Below are 18,203 nucleotides of genomic sequence, written 5' to 3'. Positions count from 1 at the left end.
GTACTTGGAGGTTGGGATGTCGATGATGTAAGCGTTGTTGTTGATGCATTTGAGGACCTTGAAGGGGCCATCTCCTCTTGGCTTGAGCTTCGAGTTGCGTTCATGAGGGAATCTTTCCTTCCGGAGGTGGATCCAAACGAGGTCGCCTTCTTGAAATATGCGTTCCTTCTTCTTGGCGTTGAGGCGGGTAGCTTGACGAAGCACATGTTCTTGAATGGTTGCTCTTGTTTCTTCATGTAGTTTCTTCATGGCGGCGGTGCGCTTGTCGAAGTCCATGTTCGTCCGCTCATGAAGGGGAAGTGGTAGTATGTTGAGTGTTGTGAGCGGCTCGAAACCGTAGACGACCATGAAGGGACTCCTTGATGTTGTCGGGTGCTTGGCGCGGTTGTAGGCGAACTCCGCGTGTGGAAGGCACTCCTCCCATGACTTCAAGTTCTTCTTCACGAGGATGCGTAGGAGAGTGGAGAGGCTTCGATTGACCACTTCCGTTTGGCCGTCCGTTTGCGGGTGCGAGGATGATGAGAACAAGAGCTTCACTCCAAACTTTGCCATGAGCGACTTCCAAAGATAGCTCATGAACTTGACGTCGCGATCCGACACAATGCTTGCGGGTATTCCGTGTAGGCGAACAATTTCCCTGAAAAAGAATGAAGCAATGTGTGAAGCATCATCGCTCTTATGGCAAGGTATGAAATGAGCCATCTTAGAGAATCTATCCACTACCACAAATATGGAATCATGACCATGCTTAGTGCGAGGCAATCCTAAGATGAAATCCATGCTAATATCGGTCCATGGTGCATATGGAATAGGCAATGGTGTGTAAAGACCATATGGGTTGGAGGTAGACTTAGCTTGTAAGCAAGTTGTGCACCGGCGGCAAAGGCGTTCCACGTCGCGGTACATTCTTGGCCAATAGTAGTGGGTTGAGAGCATGGCATATGTCTTCTCTCGACCAAAGTGTCCCATAAGACCACCTCCATGTGACTCTTGCAAAAGCAATTGTCGAAGGGAAGACTCGGGAATGCAAATCTTGTTAGCTTTAAACAAGTAGCCATCATGCAAATAGAAATCATCCACTCCTCGTTCAACAGAACACTTCTCAAAAATCAGAGCAAAGAAAGAATCGGAAGGATAGAGTTCTTTGATCTCTTCAAGTCCCAAAACATGAAAATCCAAACGAGTAAGCAAAAGGGTGTTTTTGCGGGAAAGAGCATCCGCCACAACATTGTCCTTGCCCTTCTTGCATTTGATTACATATGGGAAGGACTCAATGAACTCGACCCACTTTGCATGTCGTTTGTTCAAGTTGTGTTGGCTTTTCAAATATTTCAAGGACTCATGGTCGGAATGAATGATAAACTCTTTTGGCCAAAGATAGTGTTGCCAAACTTCAAGAACACGAACCAAAGCATAGAGCTCCTTGTCATATATAGGATAGTTGAGGCGTGCGCCATCTAACTTCTCACTATAATATGCCACGGGTTTGCCCTCTTGCATAAGAACGCCACCAATACCGAGTCCACTTGCATCAAACAAACGGAACATTCTTCTTGGTAAGTTCATTCAAAGGGCAAGCAATGGTGCTAAAGTCTTTCACAAAGTGGCGGTAGAACCCGGCAAGTCCATGAAAACTTCGGACTTGACCAACATTGGTAGGAGTGGGCCAGTTGTGGATGGCCTCCACCTTGGAAGAATCAACTTCAATCCCATTAGCGGAAACCACAAAGCCAAGGAAAACCAATTTGTTTTGAGAAAATGTGCATTTAGGGAGGTTGGCATAAAGCTTCTCAAGACGCAAGATGCATAAGACCTCTCTCACATGTTGCACATGGTCCTCGAGATTTTTGCTATAAATAAGAATATCATCAAAATAGACAACCACACTCTTGCCAATGAGAGGACGCAAGATGTGATTCATAAGACGCATGAAAGTAGATGGAGCAGTGGAAAGACCAAAAGGCATAACGAGCCATTCATAGAGACCAAGCTTGGTCTTGAATGCCGTTTTCCATTCATCACCAATGGCCATGCGAATTTGGTGGTAGCCACTACGCAAATCGACTTTAGAGAAAATCGTGGCACCACTTAATTCATCAAGCATGTCATCTAAACGCGGAATGGGATGGCGGTAACGGACGGTAATGGCATTGATGGGGTGACAATCCATACACATCCGTTGCGTCTCATCCGGTTTAGGCACAAGGATCACGGGAACCGCACAAGGGCTAAGGCTTTCGTGTACATACCCTTTGGCGAGGAGATCTTGAATTTGGTGTTGGATCTCCTTTGTATCTTGATTGGTGCGGTAGGCGGCACGGTTTGGAAGCGGAGCGCCGGGTATGAGGTCGATGTGGTGTTCTATGCCTCGAAGTGGTGGTAGTCCATGAGGGAGCTCGTCGGGGAAGACGTCTTGAAACTCCTTCAAAAGAGACAACATAGACGAAGGAATGTTGGTTAGGTCGTTAGTCGTCGACGATGGTCCCTTGCATATGAGCACATAGTGCAATATGGTGGATGGGTTCTCTTGGACCTCTCTCCACTCACTTTTGGTGGCTAGAAGGACACTCTTTGTCTCGCTCATATATGGCTTGTGGCGCTCACTATCTTTGTGGTGGGTCGCTCCCTCTCCTCTCATCTCACTATGGTGGGTGCGGAGTTGTGCCCTCGCTAAAGCCTTCGCATTATCCGCGATGATTTGGCTAGGAGTCATCGGGCGTAACTCAAACTTCTTGTCGTTGACCTTGAAGGTGTATGTATTGGAGAGTCCATCATGTATAGCCTTCTTGTTATATTGCCAAGGGAGGCCAAGCAACATGTGGCACACCGTCATGGGTACCACGTCACACTCAATAGTATCCTCATAAGGTCCAATCTTGAAGGTGACGGTGACGGTATGATGTAGCCCCGCCTATCATCGACGCCACACCATGGCCAAGGAGTCCCCCAAGTGGACCAACAACACAAACCCCCGCCATATATGTCAAGGTGAACTCTTTCCTCTCTATGGTTGACCTCAACACCAACTTGAATGGTATGCTACCTCATGCATATCATCATGGTGTCCATAGGTGCCGACATCGAAAAGGACCAAGAGAGAAGGAACTCCCACGGTGCAAGGAAGAGAGAAGGAGAAGAGAAGAAGAAGAAGAAGAAGAAGAAGAAGAAGAAGAAGAAGAAGAAGGAAAGAGGAGAAGAAGGCTGGCCGGCCCAGGACCCGGTCGACCGGACCCAGGACCGGACCACCCGGTCACAGGCCCGGTCTGACCGGATCCAAACCGGATTTCATGGGACTGACTCGACCGGAAACGGCCCGAGTCAATCAACCTCATACCTTTTCGGCCCAAGTTGCCTTGTACCTATATATAAGCACCTAGGTCATCCCCTTTACCCCTTAGACAAGATTTAGGCTTAGACATGAAGTTGAGCTTTGTCTCCCTAGGGTTTCATCCCCTTTGTATCAAGGCTACCCTTGTTGGATGTATGGATTTGTGAGTGTGAGATTCTAGTGCTACCCACACTCTCTCCCACTCCTAGATTCATCTCCTTCACCAATCTCTCCGCTCGGAATTCTACCGCGCGTCTCTTCCGGGTTGATTCTATTGGCGTGGTCCATCGAGTCACGGGGTAAGTATCGATTGTATCGGGTTGGTGTGCGTGCGTGAGTTCATCGTGTTCTTCGTGTTCATCGTGTTCTTCGCGCTCTCCCTCTCTTCCTCCTTTGGTTTTCGGGTCATCCGCAAGATCGGGCCACAAACGGGGTCTTAGACCTCATCATATGGTATCAACAGCCTTTGGTTTCCGCGGATTTGACCCCCCACCCACCCAATTTCATCTCTGAAAATTTTTCCCCAAAAATCCCCAAAAAATAGCCCCAAATTGCCTCTTGACCGATCTGTGATTTGGTTGCGTTTTGAGTGGTTTTGGTCCATGGATTTGGTGTTGGAGTGCTTGATCTACTATCTCCCCAACTTTTAGCCCCCAATTCCATCGTTTCCCTTCGTTTTGGTCGATTTGGCTTGGTTTCGCTCAAGAACAGGAGAGAGAAACTGCGCCCCGAGAAATCCGGTCAACCGGGCGCCAACCGGGCTGCAGACCGGACCACCCGGCGCCAGGGCCGGTCCAACCGGGCGCCAACCGGGCGCCAACCGGGCCAGAACCCGGTCAACCGGGCTGTAGACCGGCCAGGCCGGCCCAGGGCCCGGTCAACCGGGCGCCAACCGGGCGCCACCACTACCACCACCTCCGCCAACCACCGCCGCCCTCTCCGCCGCCGCCGGCAAGCACCGCCACCCTCCCCAAACCACCGGGAAACATCACCGCGGCCCCATAACCTCCGCCGCAACCACAAGAGCATCGACACCACCACCACCGGCTTACCACCGCCACCACCGCCAAGCTACTTTGACCTATTTCTTCCGCTAACTTGTGTTTGCTTGTTCCGGTTTGAGTGCCTTGTTTGTGAAACTAACCCGCAGCTCCGAAGCAAGCGACGACATCCGAGGCACCCCGAACTTGCAAACGTACTCTTGACACCACCGCCATCATCGCAAGTTGTGTGTTCCGACACCGCCTAACATTTTCATCTAGGTATAACTTGCATTCCCCCTTGTAACCCCTCTTCTTTTGCTATCTATCCTATCGAGCATTGCTTATCGAGTGTTGCGAGACATTGCACGTGGCCCCGATTGTGAGGTGTGTGTGTAGTGTGGAGTCAAGCTTCTAAGCAAAACTCGTGTGGCAAAATAGCAAAAGCGAGGCTAACACTAACATAGTGTGTGAAAAAGCCCCAAAAAGAACAAAAAGAGTGCAAGTGCCATCGTACATACAAAAGTGTACAAAGTGCCACCATAGATACCAAAAGAGTGCAAGTGCCACCATATACAAAAGAGAAAAAGCTTTTAAGCAAAAGAGAGATAAGAGAAGAGAGGCCGCGTGTGAATCTTGTTGTCTCTTCATTTGCAACCAAAGCTTTGATCTCTTCTTGTGTTAGTGTAACACCGAGCACCCTTGCTTAAGGGCTTCTTACACTTTTCCGCTCATTCCTTGGTCGCACTAACCCCGTTCATCTCGTGTGTGCGTTCCATATCCTTTCCGTGTTTATAGTGATCATCGCTTTGACATTTGAATTTTTGGATTTCACCCACTCTTGACAATACACTTGATTTCAGATTTGGTCTTTTGGCTTTCCACCATACTCACCTAACACCATATTTGCTAGCTTTTGCGTGTGCTTTTGTGTGAGTACCCGATACAATTGTTCTAACTCTCGGTTTTGTTGGATCACCCCAATCTTGTCATACCACGGTAAGGTTGCGGGGTAGTGTTCTTCCACTAACATACACCATATAGATATTGTCGTGCTAACATGTATAGCGATGAAGAAGATACGGAGGAGTACACAGAGCACTTCGAGGAGGATACCTCTTCAAGCACCACGGATGTGGAGGAACATGTGGAGCTCGACACCGACTATGGCTCCACGAGCATCACCGACATGACCGACATCGAGGAGCTCTACATCGACAATGGCTCCTCAAGCATGGACAACATGGTGGAGCGCCACCTTGAGGACAACTTCGACGAACTCTACATCGACAATGGCTCCTCAAGCATGGACGACATGGTGGAGCACCACCTTGAGGACGACGTCGACGAGCTCTACATCGACAATGGCTCACCATTCATGGACGACATGGTGGAGCAAAGCCACGTCTACGACATCGACACCGTGATGGAGCCTCACCTCGACTCCACCATGAGCAACGTCGGTGCTCCTACATACCCCTACTTGGCCAATGGAGCTACATATGAAGATGGAGGACCTCGACGAGGGCACCATCATATGGATCGTCAAGACCGTCCCCATCATGAGCGTCATGGACACACTTCTCCGAGCTCCACAAGGCGCCACCATGAGAGTGCTTATGCACAAGATCATCGACATCAAGGACATCATATGGAGCATCAAGAGCGTCCCCAACATGATCATCATCGACACTCTTCTACAAGCTCCACAAGGCGCCCCAAGCAATATGCCAAGTCGCATGAGCCATCATCTAGGCATGGCAAGGACCGTCATCAACTCACACCATCTCATGATAGTCGTCGACCACTACCACCTCATGGTCTACATCGACATACGTCACCACATGAGCTTCGCCGCCACAAGCCACTTCATGATCGCCATCGACCAACATCCCCCAAGGATCTTCGACGACACTCATCAAGACATGGTGATGAAGCACGACGACGAGAGCCTCTACATGAAGGCGACAAACACCATCATAGGGTGTCGACCACTCCAAGGATGGAGAGGGCACGTCAAGAAGACCTTCCTCATAAGGCGACTTCTCCCTCTTGTGCCACCACCACAATGGCCTCTACCTCATCACATGCCTATGGACTCCGATGCTACAAGTGCAAGCAACAAGGCCACCCTCCACGGGAATGTCCCAATCTCCTATGTGAGGTGTGCAAGGCCAAGGGTCACGTGGCATGGCAATGCACAACGCCAAGAGCCAAGACGCTCTACTTCAACGAGCTACATGCACAAGTCCCCATGATGCCAATAGCGCCCACACTTCAAGATGGAGATCTACAAGGTCAACTCAAGGATGATGTGGATCAGAGCCTAGCTATCTACGACACTACGGCGCCACCACTTGAGGATGACTTGGGAGGCGATGGAGTTGAGCATGATGACCATGGGATTCTCCCTTCACCTATGGAGGCGCATGGAGTTGAGATGGTTGAGCATGGGAATTTCCCTTCAACCAAGGAGGCGCATGGAGATGAGAAAGTCGAGCCTACTCCCCTATGCTTCATTGATGAGTTGGTACCAATCCCATGTGAGCATGAGAGCCACTTAGCCCACTTGAGTGAGAGTGATAGTGAGTTGAGTGACTTCCACCCCATATGTGAGTTTGAGTGCTTCCGTTTGGAGGACATGAGTGATACACAAAGTGAGTTGAGAGAGGTAGATGATAGGTCCATGGAGGACATCGCATTTGCTAACACATTAACCTCTCCCTCGTTTGTGTCTTCTTATGTTGCACTAGGTTCCACGGAGGACGAGTTCCCGCTCATGGAGACGATGTACATGGTGCATGAAGATGATGATATCTCACCATGCTTACTCCAAGATGGACATGTCGAGCACAAGGATCCTCCTACTTCCACAACACCTACTTCAAATGAGTCGGCCTACAAAGGTAACAACATAGGTGTTGATGATGCCATGATCCCACTAGTGGACATGATGACTTATGAGTGCATGCATGATCTTGATGATACATTTGCTACGTCACATGCTACTTTCATATTCCCATGCGATGCTTTCCTTGATAACATGGTTGATCATGTGGAATTGATTGCGTGTGATACCATGACCATGCCATGCTACGAGAGTTTCACTTTTCCCCCGCTTGCTTGCCATAATGATCATGCTTGTGTTGTGACACCCTTGATGAACACTAGCTCTTTCCATAGGGTTGTCGACAACAATGATAACATGTTGAACATGCTTTGCCCAAAATGTTTTCACCATTCCATGATCCTTGCATCCAAGATTGTGAACAATTGCTCTTTCTTATGCTTGGTATGCAAGAATGCTTATTTCATTGTCCACGAGATAGCCCCCATAGCCTTCTCACTTTTTCATGATCATGAGTTACCACATGCCATGAATGCACCTTCTTGCCATATGCACCATCGCCATGCATTTCATACTATCTTGATTGACACTAATGGTGACGTGCACAAGACATGGAACATCATGATGGATGATGTGTTCCTCTACCATGCACACACGCTTTTTGTTTTCTCTTTTGTGTGTATAGGTACCCGAATGACAACTTCCACCGCTACGGAGCATGAGCTCATGAAACGCGTAATTGAGAGCTACCCCAACAAGGACGAGATACATGATCCAACCCATGGGATTCACGCCAAAGGGTATGTTCCCAAACGCCTTCGCCCTCATGTGTTTCCGGCTTGTCTTGTCGAGCTTCCGGTTTGGACCAATGCCTCGTCACCTCTTTTGCCTCTTATGCAACATATCTTGACACATCTTGTTGGCACAATGGTTGTTGTATGTCTTGATGTTATCATCATACACTCCGAGAATCTCAAGGACCATGTTATACATGTGAGAGACACCTTATGCATCTTGTGCCACATGTCACTCATAAAGTTGCTCTTCCTTGGATTTCTCATTTCATCTTTGGCAATTGAAATGGATTCTTTGACACTTGAGGATACCCATACTTGGCTCACGCCAACCATACTTTTCCAAGCTAGAAGTTTCCATCTCTTTGCCATTGCACATAACAATTTTGCCCAAAATTTTGCCGCTGATACTTGCCTTTTGATTGTTCCATTTGTGTGGGACAATGCTAAACATCACATTTTTGACACTTTACAAACCAAATTTTTACATGCACAAACTTTTGCCCCACCAAATTTTGGATACATCGACACTCTTTTGGTTCCCATTTTTGCCAAATGCCTCTTGGAGAAACGACATGATGCTTCCTATTTGATTGAGAGCCTCTTGTTCGCCGATCACAAAAGTGGCATCCACAAGCTTTCCATTTGCAAGTTGTTTTTCCACAAGCTCTTCTTCGACCGCGACTTTATCCCTCTACCACAACATGGGACAACCATCATGGACTACATCGTCGGTGAGGAGGAACAAGAGTCGAGGGCGACTCTTCCCCAAGGGGGGGAGATGATGTAGCCCCGCCTATCGTCGACGCCACACCATGGCCAAGGAGTCCCCCAAGTGGACCAACAACACAAACCCCCGCCATATATGTCAAGGTGAACTCTTTCCTCTCTATGGTTGACCTCAACACCAACTTGAATGGTATGCTACCTCATGCCTATCATCATGGTGTCCATAGGTGCCGACATCGACAAGGACCAAGAGAGAAGGAACTCCCACGGTGCAAGGAAGAGAGAAGGAGAAGAGAAGAAGAAGAAGAAGAAGAAGAAGAAGAAGAAGAAGAAGGAAAGAGGAGAAGAAGGCTGGCCGGCCCAGGACCCGGTCGACCGGACCCAGGACCGGACCACCCGGTCACAGGCCCGGTCTGACCGGATCCAAACCGGATTTCACGGGACCGACTCGACCGGAAACGGCCCGAGTCAATCAACCTCATACCTTTTCGGCCCAAGTTGCCTTGTACCTCTATATAAGCACCTAGGTCATCCCCTTTACCCCTCAGACAAGATTTAGGCTTAGACATGAAGTTGAGCTTTGTCTCCCTAGGGTTTCATCCCCTTTGTATCAAGGCTACCCTTGTTGGATGTATGGATTTGTGAGTGTGAGATTCTAGTGCTACCCACTCTCTCTCCCACTCCTAGATTCATCTCCTTCACCAATCTCTCCGCTCGGAATTCTACCGCGCGTCTCTTCCGGGTTGATTCTATTGGCGTGGTCCATCGAGCCACGGGGTAAGTATCGATTGTATTGGGTTGGTGTGCGTGCGTGAGTTCATCGTGTTCTTCGTGTTCATCGTGTTCTTCGCGCTCTCCCTCTCTTCCTCCTTTGGTTTTCGGGTCATCCGCAAGATCGGGCCACAAACGGGGTCTTAGACCTCATCACGGTATGTTGTATCTTGACGTTGCCCTTGTCACTCAACCATTGGATATGGTAAGGGTGAGAGTGCTTGCGGAGAGTAAGGTTGAGCTTCTCACACAACTCGGTGGTTGCAAGGTTATGGCAACTTCCACCATCGATGATGACCTTGATCGATTTACCACCAGTTCCGGCACGGGTTTGGAAGATGTTGCACCGTTGGTCTTCCATAGCTTGAGGTTGAGTCGTTAGCACCCTTGTGACCACAAGTGAGGGACTTGGGTCATGCTCGCATAAGAGAGGGTCTTCTCCACTTTCTTCCTCATAAGCTTCTTCATTGGCCGCGGCGGCTTGCACAAGGGCTTCGTATTCATCTTCACTTAGTGTCTCAATATCTCCATTCTCCATGGTGATCATAACCTTGGTGTTCTTGCACTCAAACGATTTGTGGCCTTGGGTGCCACACTTGAAGCAAGTGACATTAGAGGGTCCCGTAGATGCCTTAGAGGAGGCGGTGGAGAACACCGTTTGCTTCATGCGACTTTAGATAGTCGGTTTCTTGGATGATGTAGAGGACACGTCGGGCTTGACACTTGTAGGAGGAGGAGTGGAGGTCGCGAGCTTGGAGGCGAAGTACATCTTGGGCTTGGAGTACTTGAAGTCCTCAATCACTTGGCGCTCGGCCTTGGATGCTTGGTGGACCAACTCAACCAAGTTGGAGTATGGTTGGAACTTCACAATTCTCTTGATGGGGTAGTTGAGGCCATTGAAGAAACGAGCAATGGTTTGTTCCTCGGACTCTTGGATGTTGGCTCGCATCATAGTGAGCTCCATCTCCTTGAAGAACTCCTCAACGGTCTTGGTTCGTTGCTTCAATTGTTGTAGCTTGTTGAAGAGGTCGGTCATGTAGTGCGTTGGGACAAAGCGAGCATGCATCTCTTTCTTCATCTCTTCCCAAGTGTCAATTGGAGGTTCGCCCTTTTCTTCCCTTAGAGTGAGGACTTGTTCCCACCAAGTGTTGGCATAATCCTCAAACTCAAGAGACGCCATAGCCACTTTCTTGGCACCAGAGTAGTTGTGGATGCGGAATATCTTGTCAACCTTGAGTGCCCATGAGAGGTAGGCCTCGGCATCTTCTTCACCCTTGAACTTTGGCATGGTGAACTTGAGCCTTCCAAACATGTTCTCTTCATCCTCCAAGTTTCTTCGGCGAGGACGGATGCCTTCATCTCTTGCGGCTTGAGGATGGATAGGAGGTCTTGCACGGCCAACCATAGCATTGGGTTGGCGTTGAAGGTGGACACTAGCTTCACTTGGCTCACGGTGATGTTGTTGTAGAAGATCTTATCGAGGTTGTTGACGAGGATCATTGTTGGCCCTTTCATCTTGATCATGTTGTGGGTCTCCTCTTCCACGTTGGTCATGGCGAGGGTGACGTCGAAGATCTCATCGAGGTTGATCTTGAGGACCTTGATCTTGGGGTTGGTCGTCACGCCCATGGTGGGCATGGCGATCCGCTTGGTGACGATCTTGTTATAGGACTTGGTGTTGTGGAGGACGCTCATGTGTTCGAGCATGGTGATGGATTTCTCCGCGCCTAGAGTTGGAGCGAGAGTCTTCATGACGAGCATGTGGGCGATGAGGTCGATGATGGTCTTCATGCCTTGAGGAAGAGCTTGAGGACGAAAGGCCACCATGAGAGTAGTAATCTTGTGGCGAGCTTGATGATGATGAAGTAGAGCGGTGTCGGCGATGGCGACCCAAGTTGGTGATGGCGCGCTCGAGGCTATCCATGCGCCGCTCCATGTTCGCATCATTGGCCGCCATTTGGCCATTCAAGTTGTCCGTAGCTTCACGAAGAAGAGCCAAGTCTTGGTTCACGGCGGAGAAGTTGTGAGCCACTTCATCGTATTGCTCATCGATGCGCATCTCGAAGAGGGCGAGCTGCTCCTTGAACTCTTGTCGATGCATCCATAGGTTGTGTTGAGTAACCAACCTCTCGTTGTTGCGGAGGACTTCTCCCTCCCTTGGTTTATCTCCGTTCCTATCCATGATGGAAAGACAAGAACTATGTTGTGTATGTTAGTGGAAGGAGACTACCTCACACTCTTACCAAGGTAAGATAGTATTGAGGCAATCAACCAAGCCAAAAGCAAGATCAAGTGTATCGGGGACACACGCAAAACCACACGCAAAAGCTAGCAAATATGGTGTTAGGCGAGTGTTGTGGAAAGCCAAAAGACAAATCCATGATCGAGTATGTTGTTAAAAGTGGGTAAGGTCCAAAAATCCAAATGTCAATGTGAAGATCACTATAAACACGGAAAATTTGTGGAACACACACACGGGATAAGCGTGCAACCAAAAGTGAGCGGAAAAGTGTATGTAAAGGTGCTCGGTGTCACACTAACACAAGGAGAGCCAGAGCTTTGGTTGCAAAGGAAGAGACAACAAGATTCACACGCGGCCTCTCTTCTCTTCTCTCGTTTGCTTAAAAGCTTATGACTCTTTTGTACACGGTGGCACTCACACTCTTTTGTATCTATGGTGGCACTTGCACACTTTTGTATGTATGGATATATGGATGTATGGTGCTACTTGCACTCTTTTTGTGTTTTTGGGGCTTTTTCACGCACTATGTTAGCGTTAGCCTCGCTTTTGCTATCTTGCCACACGAGTGTTTGCTTGGATGCTTTACTCAACACGACACACACACCTCACAATCGGGGCCACGTGCAATGTCTCGCAACACTAAACAAGCAATGCTCGATGGGATAGATCGCAAAAGGAAGAGGGTTACAAGGGAAAACTGCAAGTTATACCTGCGATGATGGTGGTGGTGGTGGTGGTGGTGGTGGTCGAAGATCGAGCTCGGAGAAAGGCGCGGAGCTGCGCCCGGTTTGGATCCGGTTTGACCGGATTTTGGACCGGCGGATCCGGTTGCCGCCTGGTTGACCGGGTGCTGGGCCGGCTGGTCCAGTCTGGGGTTCGGTTGACCGGGTTTCTCAACCGGGTTTCGCATTTCTCTCTCCTGTTCTTCCCCAAACCAAAACCAAAAGAGCAAATCGGCGGGAAACGATGGAATTGGAGGCTCAAAGTTGGGGAAATAGTAGATCAAGCACAACAACACCAGATCCACGGACCAAAACCACTCAAAACGCAAACAAATCACAGATCGGTCAAGAGGCACTTTGGGGCTATTTTTGGGTATTTTGTGAAAAAATTTCTAGAAACGAAATCGGGTGGGTGGAGGGTCAGAATCGCGGTAACCAAGAGCTGCTGATACCATATGATGAGATCTAAGATCCCGGGGGTGGCCCGATCTCGCGATTTGACCCCTAAGACCAAGGGAAGAGGTGGGAGAACGCGAGGAACACGAAGAACACGAAGAACGCCGGTACTCATGCACGCACACCAACCCGATACACCCGATACTTACCCCCGTGGCTCGATGGACCACGCCAATAGAATCTCCTGGAAGAGGCACGCGGCAGAATTCCCGGAGAGAGATTGGGGTTGGAGAAGAAGAGATTGATGAGGGAGAGAGAGTAGCTTGTACTAGATCTCACTCAACAATATCCAAATCAACAACCAGGATGCCTTGATTACAGAGGGATGGTAACCCTAGGGAGACTAAGCTCAAAGTTATGTTTGAGTTCAAAACAAGTCTAAGGGGTAAAGGAGGGGTCCAGGCTACTTATATAGGCATACATGGCCAGCAAGGGCGAAAAGGTACGCGAATGGATAACTTAGGCAGTTTGGCGAGTCATTCCCGTCAAACCCGGTTTGGAATCCGGTCAGACTGGGCCTGTGACCGGGTGGTTCGGTCCTGGGTCCGGTCGACCGAGCGCCAACCGGGAACTTGCGAAGTTTCCGGTTTCCTTCCGGTACGATGGAGCTGCACCCGGTTGGGCGCCCGGTTGACCGGGCCAGGGACCGGGTGATCCGGTTGTGGGTCCGGTCCGACCGGGTCCTGGACCGGCCAGCGTTCCTCTCTTCCTTTGAGCGCTTCGAGTGACGTCGTGTCCAGCTTCGTGATCATCTCCATGTCCCGCTCCTCCTCTCCTTCCCTTGACCTTGGCATGTCCTCCTTCCTGGGGTCTTGATGCGCCTTATACCTAATGACACATAGCACATCGGCATGAGGTAGCATTCCATCCAAAGGGGTACCGAGATCAAGGGTGGTTAGGAGCGAGTTCACCTCATCATGTAGAGCTTTAACTCGGGCTCGCGTCATTGGTCCACTTGGGGGACTTGTTGGTCTTGGTGTGGAGGTGTCCGAAGGCCACCCCGCATCAACTACACCATCGCTCGCCTCCACGCGAAGATAGTATCCTTGGAGGCCACTGTCAAGGCACAAGAGGAACAGCTGAAGGACCTCGAGGGAGAAGGAGAAGACATTCAGGGAGGAAATGCCTTCCTGAGTGATGATGATGATTATGAGGAGGATGAGGACCTGGACTTCCACACTGATGTGGAAGGCTATGAGTTCATGGAGACTGGAGAAGATGGCTTCATCCCGATCGATGTGGATGATGAGGAGTAGTTTCACTTGAGCACTTGCGTAGGTGTGAGTTGTATCCAGTCCCTTGTATCGTAGAGTGATGGAATGGTTCTTAAAACCATTGATGTGTTAGTTTGTAATGTGTGCGGTTTGAGTGAATGAAAGTATTGTTGTTTTCAACATGTCAAATATTCAAGTTTAAATTTCTAAACTTACCCAAAAAGAAGCCATAGAAAAATTCCCTCTTATCTCATGATCTATCTCAATGTTCAGATGGCCCCTCCAACCCGCAGCACCAATCAAGATGCAATGATGCAGATGTTGCAAATGATGATGGCTGATAGAGAGGTTGAAAGAGCTGAACGACAAGCCAATATTGCAGCACTGCAGCAGATAGCTCAGAACAACCAAGGCCACGGAAACCATGACCACCCTGGGTCAAAACTGAAGAACTTTCAGAACACCAACCCACCCATGTTCAGCAAGATTGAAGAACCACTAGATGCTGACGACTGGCTCCAAACTATGGAAAACAACTTAGAAGTTGCAGGAGTCGAAGCCGCAGAGAAAGTCCTGTTCGCCACCCACTACTTGGCGGGACCTGCAAGAGCTTGGTGGACCAGCACCCGTGCCATGAATGCCGGACAAGTGATGATTTGGGCAGACTTCAAGCTCAAGTTTAGCAAGTATCACGTGCCCCCCGGGTCTGATAAAGAAGATGAGGGATGAGTTCCGGGAACTCAAGCAAGGCAGAATGTCCGTGGTGGAATACCGCGACAGATTTCTTACTCTGTCAAGGTACGCCCCGGATGAAACCGACACCACTGAGAAGAGGAAGGAAAGATTCCTGAATGGATTGCATGATGAGATGCAGACTGTATTGGTCAACATCCCCTTTGCGGACCTAGAAGCTCTGGTGGACTCAGCCATCCAGATGGAAGGCAAACTGCATCAAGCAAATGAGAACCGCAAGCACCGCATGATGAATCAGAGTGGGCCCAGTAATACCCCAAGGTATCGCCCCAGCTCAAGCGGAGGATTCAACCCCAGAAACAACAAGCCCCAGGTGCCGCTGTCACGTCCGAGTTTTCAGAATCGGAGTGGAGGACACCCAAGGCCAGGAGGCCACAACAACAACAACAACAACAACCAAGCCAACAGCAACAACAACTTCAACCGTGCCCTATGAGAGCCCCCGGCAACTACAACAACAACACTGCTCCAAGGACTGGGAGCGATGCTGTTCCCATCACCCCCAAGGACAAGTCAACAGTGACTTGTTATGAATGCGGAGTTGTGGGACACTATTCCAATGAGTGCCCCAAGAAGCTTGCCAAGACCACCCCCAATACCTCTACCCCTGCTCAGCAGCAATGCCGTGTCTCAACCGGCAGGAAGTTCACCCCGAACAACCCAAACAACCGCAGCGGCCGCCTCTTTCACATGAGTGCCGAAGAAGCTCAGGAAGCCCCAGATGTCATGCTGGGTATGTTCTCTGTTAACTCAATACCTGCAAGAGTGTTGTTTGATTCTGGAGCATCGCATTTGTTTGTTACTGAAGATTTTGCATGCACTAGTAAGATTCAACCCATCAGTTTGAAGCATGTCATGATAGTTCAAATACCTGGTTCAACAACTAAAGCTAGAAAAAATTGCAAAGATGTGCCTATCAGAATTCATGAAATAGATTTTTATGCAAATTTGATTGTTCTGGGAACAAAAGGTTTGGAAGTAGTACTGGGTATGGACTGGATGTCGAAACATCATGGACCGATTGATTGTGCCAAGAAGGCCATCACCATGACTAGTAGCATCGGAGTGTTAGTAGAACACGTGTCTGAAAGGCTGCCCAGAAAGTTCACCTGCAACCAGAGTTTAGCCAAACCAACCTTGGATCAGATCAGGGTCGGCTGTCGATACCCCGATGTGTTTCCTGATGATCTACCCGGTATGCCCCCAGATCGGGATATCGAGTTTATCATTGAGTTAATTCCTGGAACCGGACCCATAGCCCAGAGAGCCTATAGCATGAACCCGACAGAGTTAGTGGAACTGAAGAAGCAACTGGATGATATGCTACACAAAGGTCTGATTCGACCAAGTGCATCGCCTTGGAGATCCCCAGTTTTGTTTGTGGATAAGAAGGACGGTGTCACTCGTTTATGTACGGATTACCGTAAGCTTAACGATGTCACCATCAAGAACAAGTATCCCTTGCCAAAGACAGAAGACCTGTTTGACCAGCTGACCGGTGCCAAAGTGTTCGCTAAGATTGATCTTAGGACAGGTTATCATCAACTGAAGATTCATGCCACCAATATCCCCAAAACTGCCTTTACCACAAGATATGGATTGTATGAGTACAATGTCATGTCATTTGGATTGACCAATGCCCCAACTTATTCCATGAATCTCATGAATAAGATCTTTATGAACTTTTTGGATAAGTTCGTCGTTGTCTTCATCGACGACATCCTAATCTACTCCAAATCAGAAGAAGAACATGAGCAACATTTGGAAGTTGTCCTAGATACCCTGCGGGAGCATCTGTTGTATGCCAAGTTTAGCAAATGTGAGTTTTGGTTAAAGGAAGTAGGATTCCTGGGACATATCTTGTCTTCAGGAGGAATTGTCGTTGACCCCTCCAAAATCAAGACCGTCGAAGAATGGAAAGCCCCAACCACTCAGACTGAAGTCCGCAACTTTCTAGGATTGGTGGGATATTACCGTAGGTTTGTTGAAGGATTCTCCAGCATAGCAAGACCAATGACTCAATTGTTAAAGAAGGATAAGAATTTTGAATGGACTGATAAATGTGAGGAAAGTGTCCAGCAGCTCAAGAGCAGATTGACCTCAGCCCCAATATTGATCATGTCAGACATCACCAAGCCCTTTGACGTCTAATGTGATGCATCCAAGATTGGTCTTGGATGTGTCTTGATGCAAGAAGGCAAAGTGATATCATACCTGTCAAGGCAACTGAAGCAACATGAGCAAAATTATCCAACCCATGACTTAGAGAGCTAGCAGCAGTAGTCTTAGCCTTGAAGGTGTGGCGCCATTACCTCATGGGTAATCGATGCGAGATCTATTCGGATCACAAAAGCCTGAAGTATATCTTCACTCAGAAGGAGCTGAATATGAGACAGAGAAGATGGATAGAATTAATCAAGGATTACGATATGGAAATCCGCTACCACCCCGGCAAAGCCAATGTGGTAGTGGATGCCCTGAGTAGACTGCCGTGTCAACTCAACTCAATGATCGCAGAAGAGCAACCTAGTTTGCATCAAGAATTTGAGCAGTTTAGACTGGAGCTATTAGTGAAGGATTCCTAGCGAGCATTGAGCTCCAGCCCACTTTGATGACTCAGATCAAGGAAGCCTAGAAAGGAAATGCCAGCATTGATGGAATCAAGAGTCAAATAGCCGCAGGAAAGGCACCGGGATTCACCAAGGATGAAGAAGGAGTTCTTTGGTACAACGGACGCCTGTGTGTGCCGACAGATTCAGAGTTGAAGCAAGTCATTCTGAATGAAGCCCATGATACCCTGTATTCCATTCACCCCGGAGGAACCAAGATGTACCAAGACTTGAAGGAAAAAAATTGGTGGCATGGATTGAAGCGAGAGATTGGAAGTTACATCGCCAAGTGTGATATCTGTCAGAGAGTCAAGGCAGAACATCAGCGACCCGCAGGATTGTTGCAGCCGTTACAGATTCCTGAATGGAAGTGGGATTCGGTAGGAATGGACTTCATCACCGGTTTGCCCAAATCAGGTAGAGGGAATGATTCTATTTGGGTAGTGGTGGATAGATTAACCAAGGTAGCCCATTTCATCCCCGTCAAGACCACCTATCAAGGCCCTAAGCTAGCAGAGTTATATATCTCCAGAATAGTCAGCCTGCACGGAACCCCTAAGTCAATCGTGTCAGATATAGGATCCCAATTCACCTCCAGATTCTGGCAGAAAGTACATGAAGGACTAGAAACACCTCTGAATTTCAGCACGGCTTATCACCCGCAGACTGATGGACAGACCGAAAGAGTCAACCAGATACTGGAAGATATGTTGAGAGCATGTGTGCTTGAATATGGATCTAAATGGGAAGACTGCCT

The sequence above is a fragment of the Lolium perenne genome, chromosome 2 (assembly GCF_019359855.2).
Source record: "Lolium perenne isolate Kyuss_39 chromosome 2, Kyuss_2.0, whole genome shotgun sequence".
NCBI lineage: Eukaryota > Viridiplantae > Streptophyta > Magnoliopsida > Poales > Poaceae > Lolium > Lolium perenne.
The sequence above is the reverse complement of the archived record's forward strand: the minus strand, read 5'-3'. Positions refer to the sequence as shown.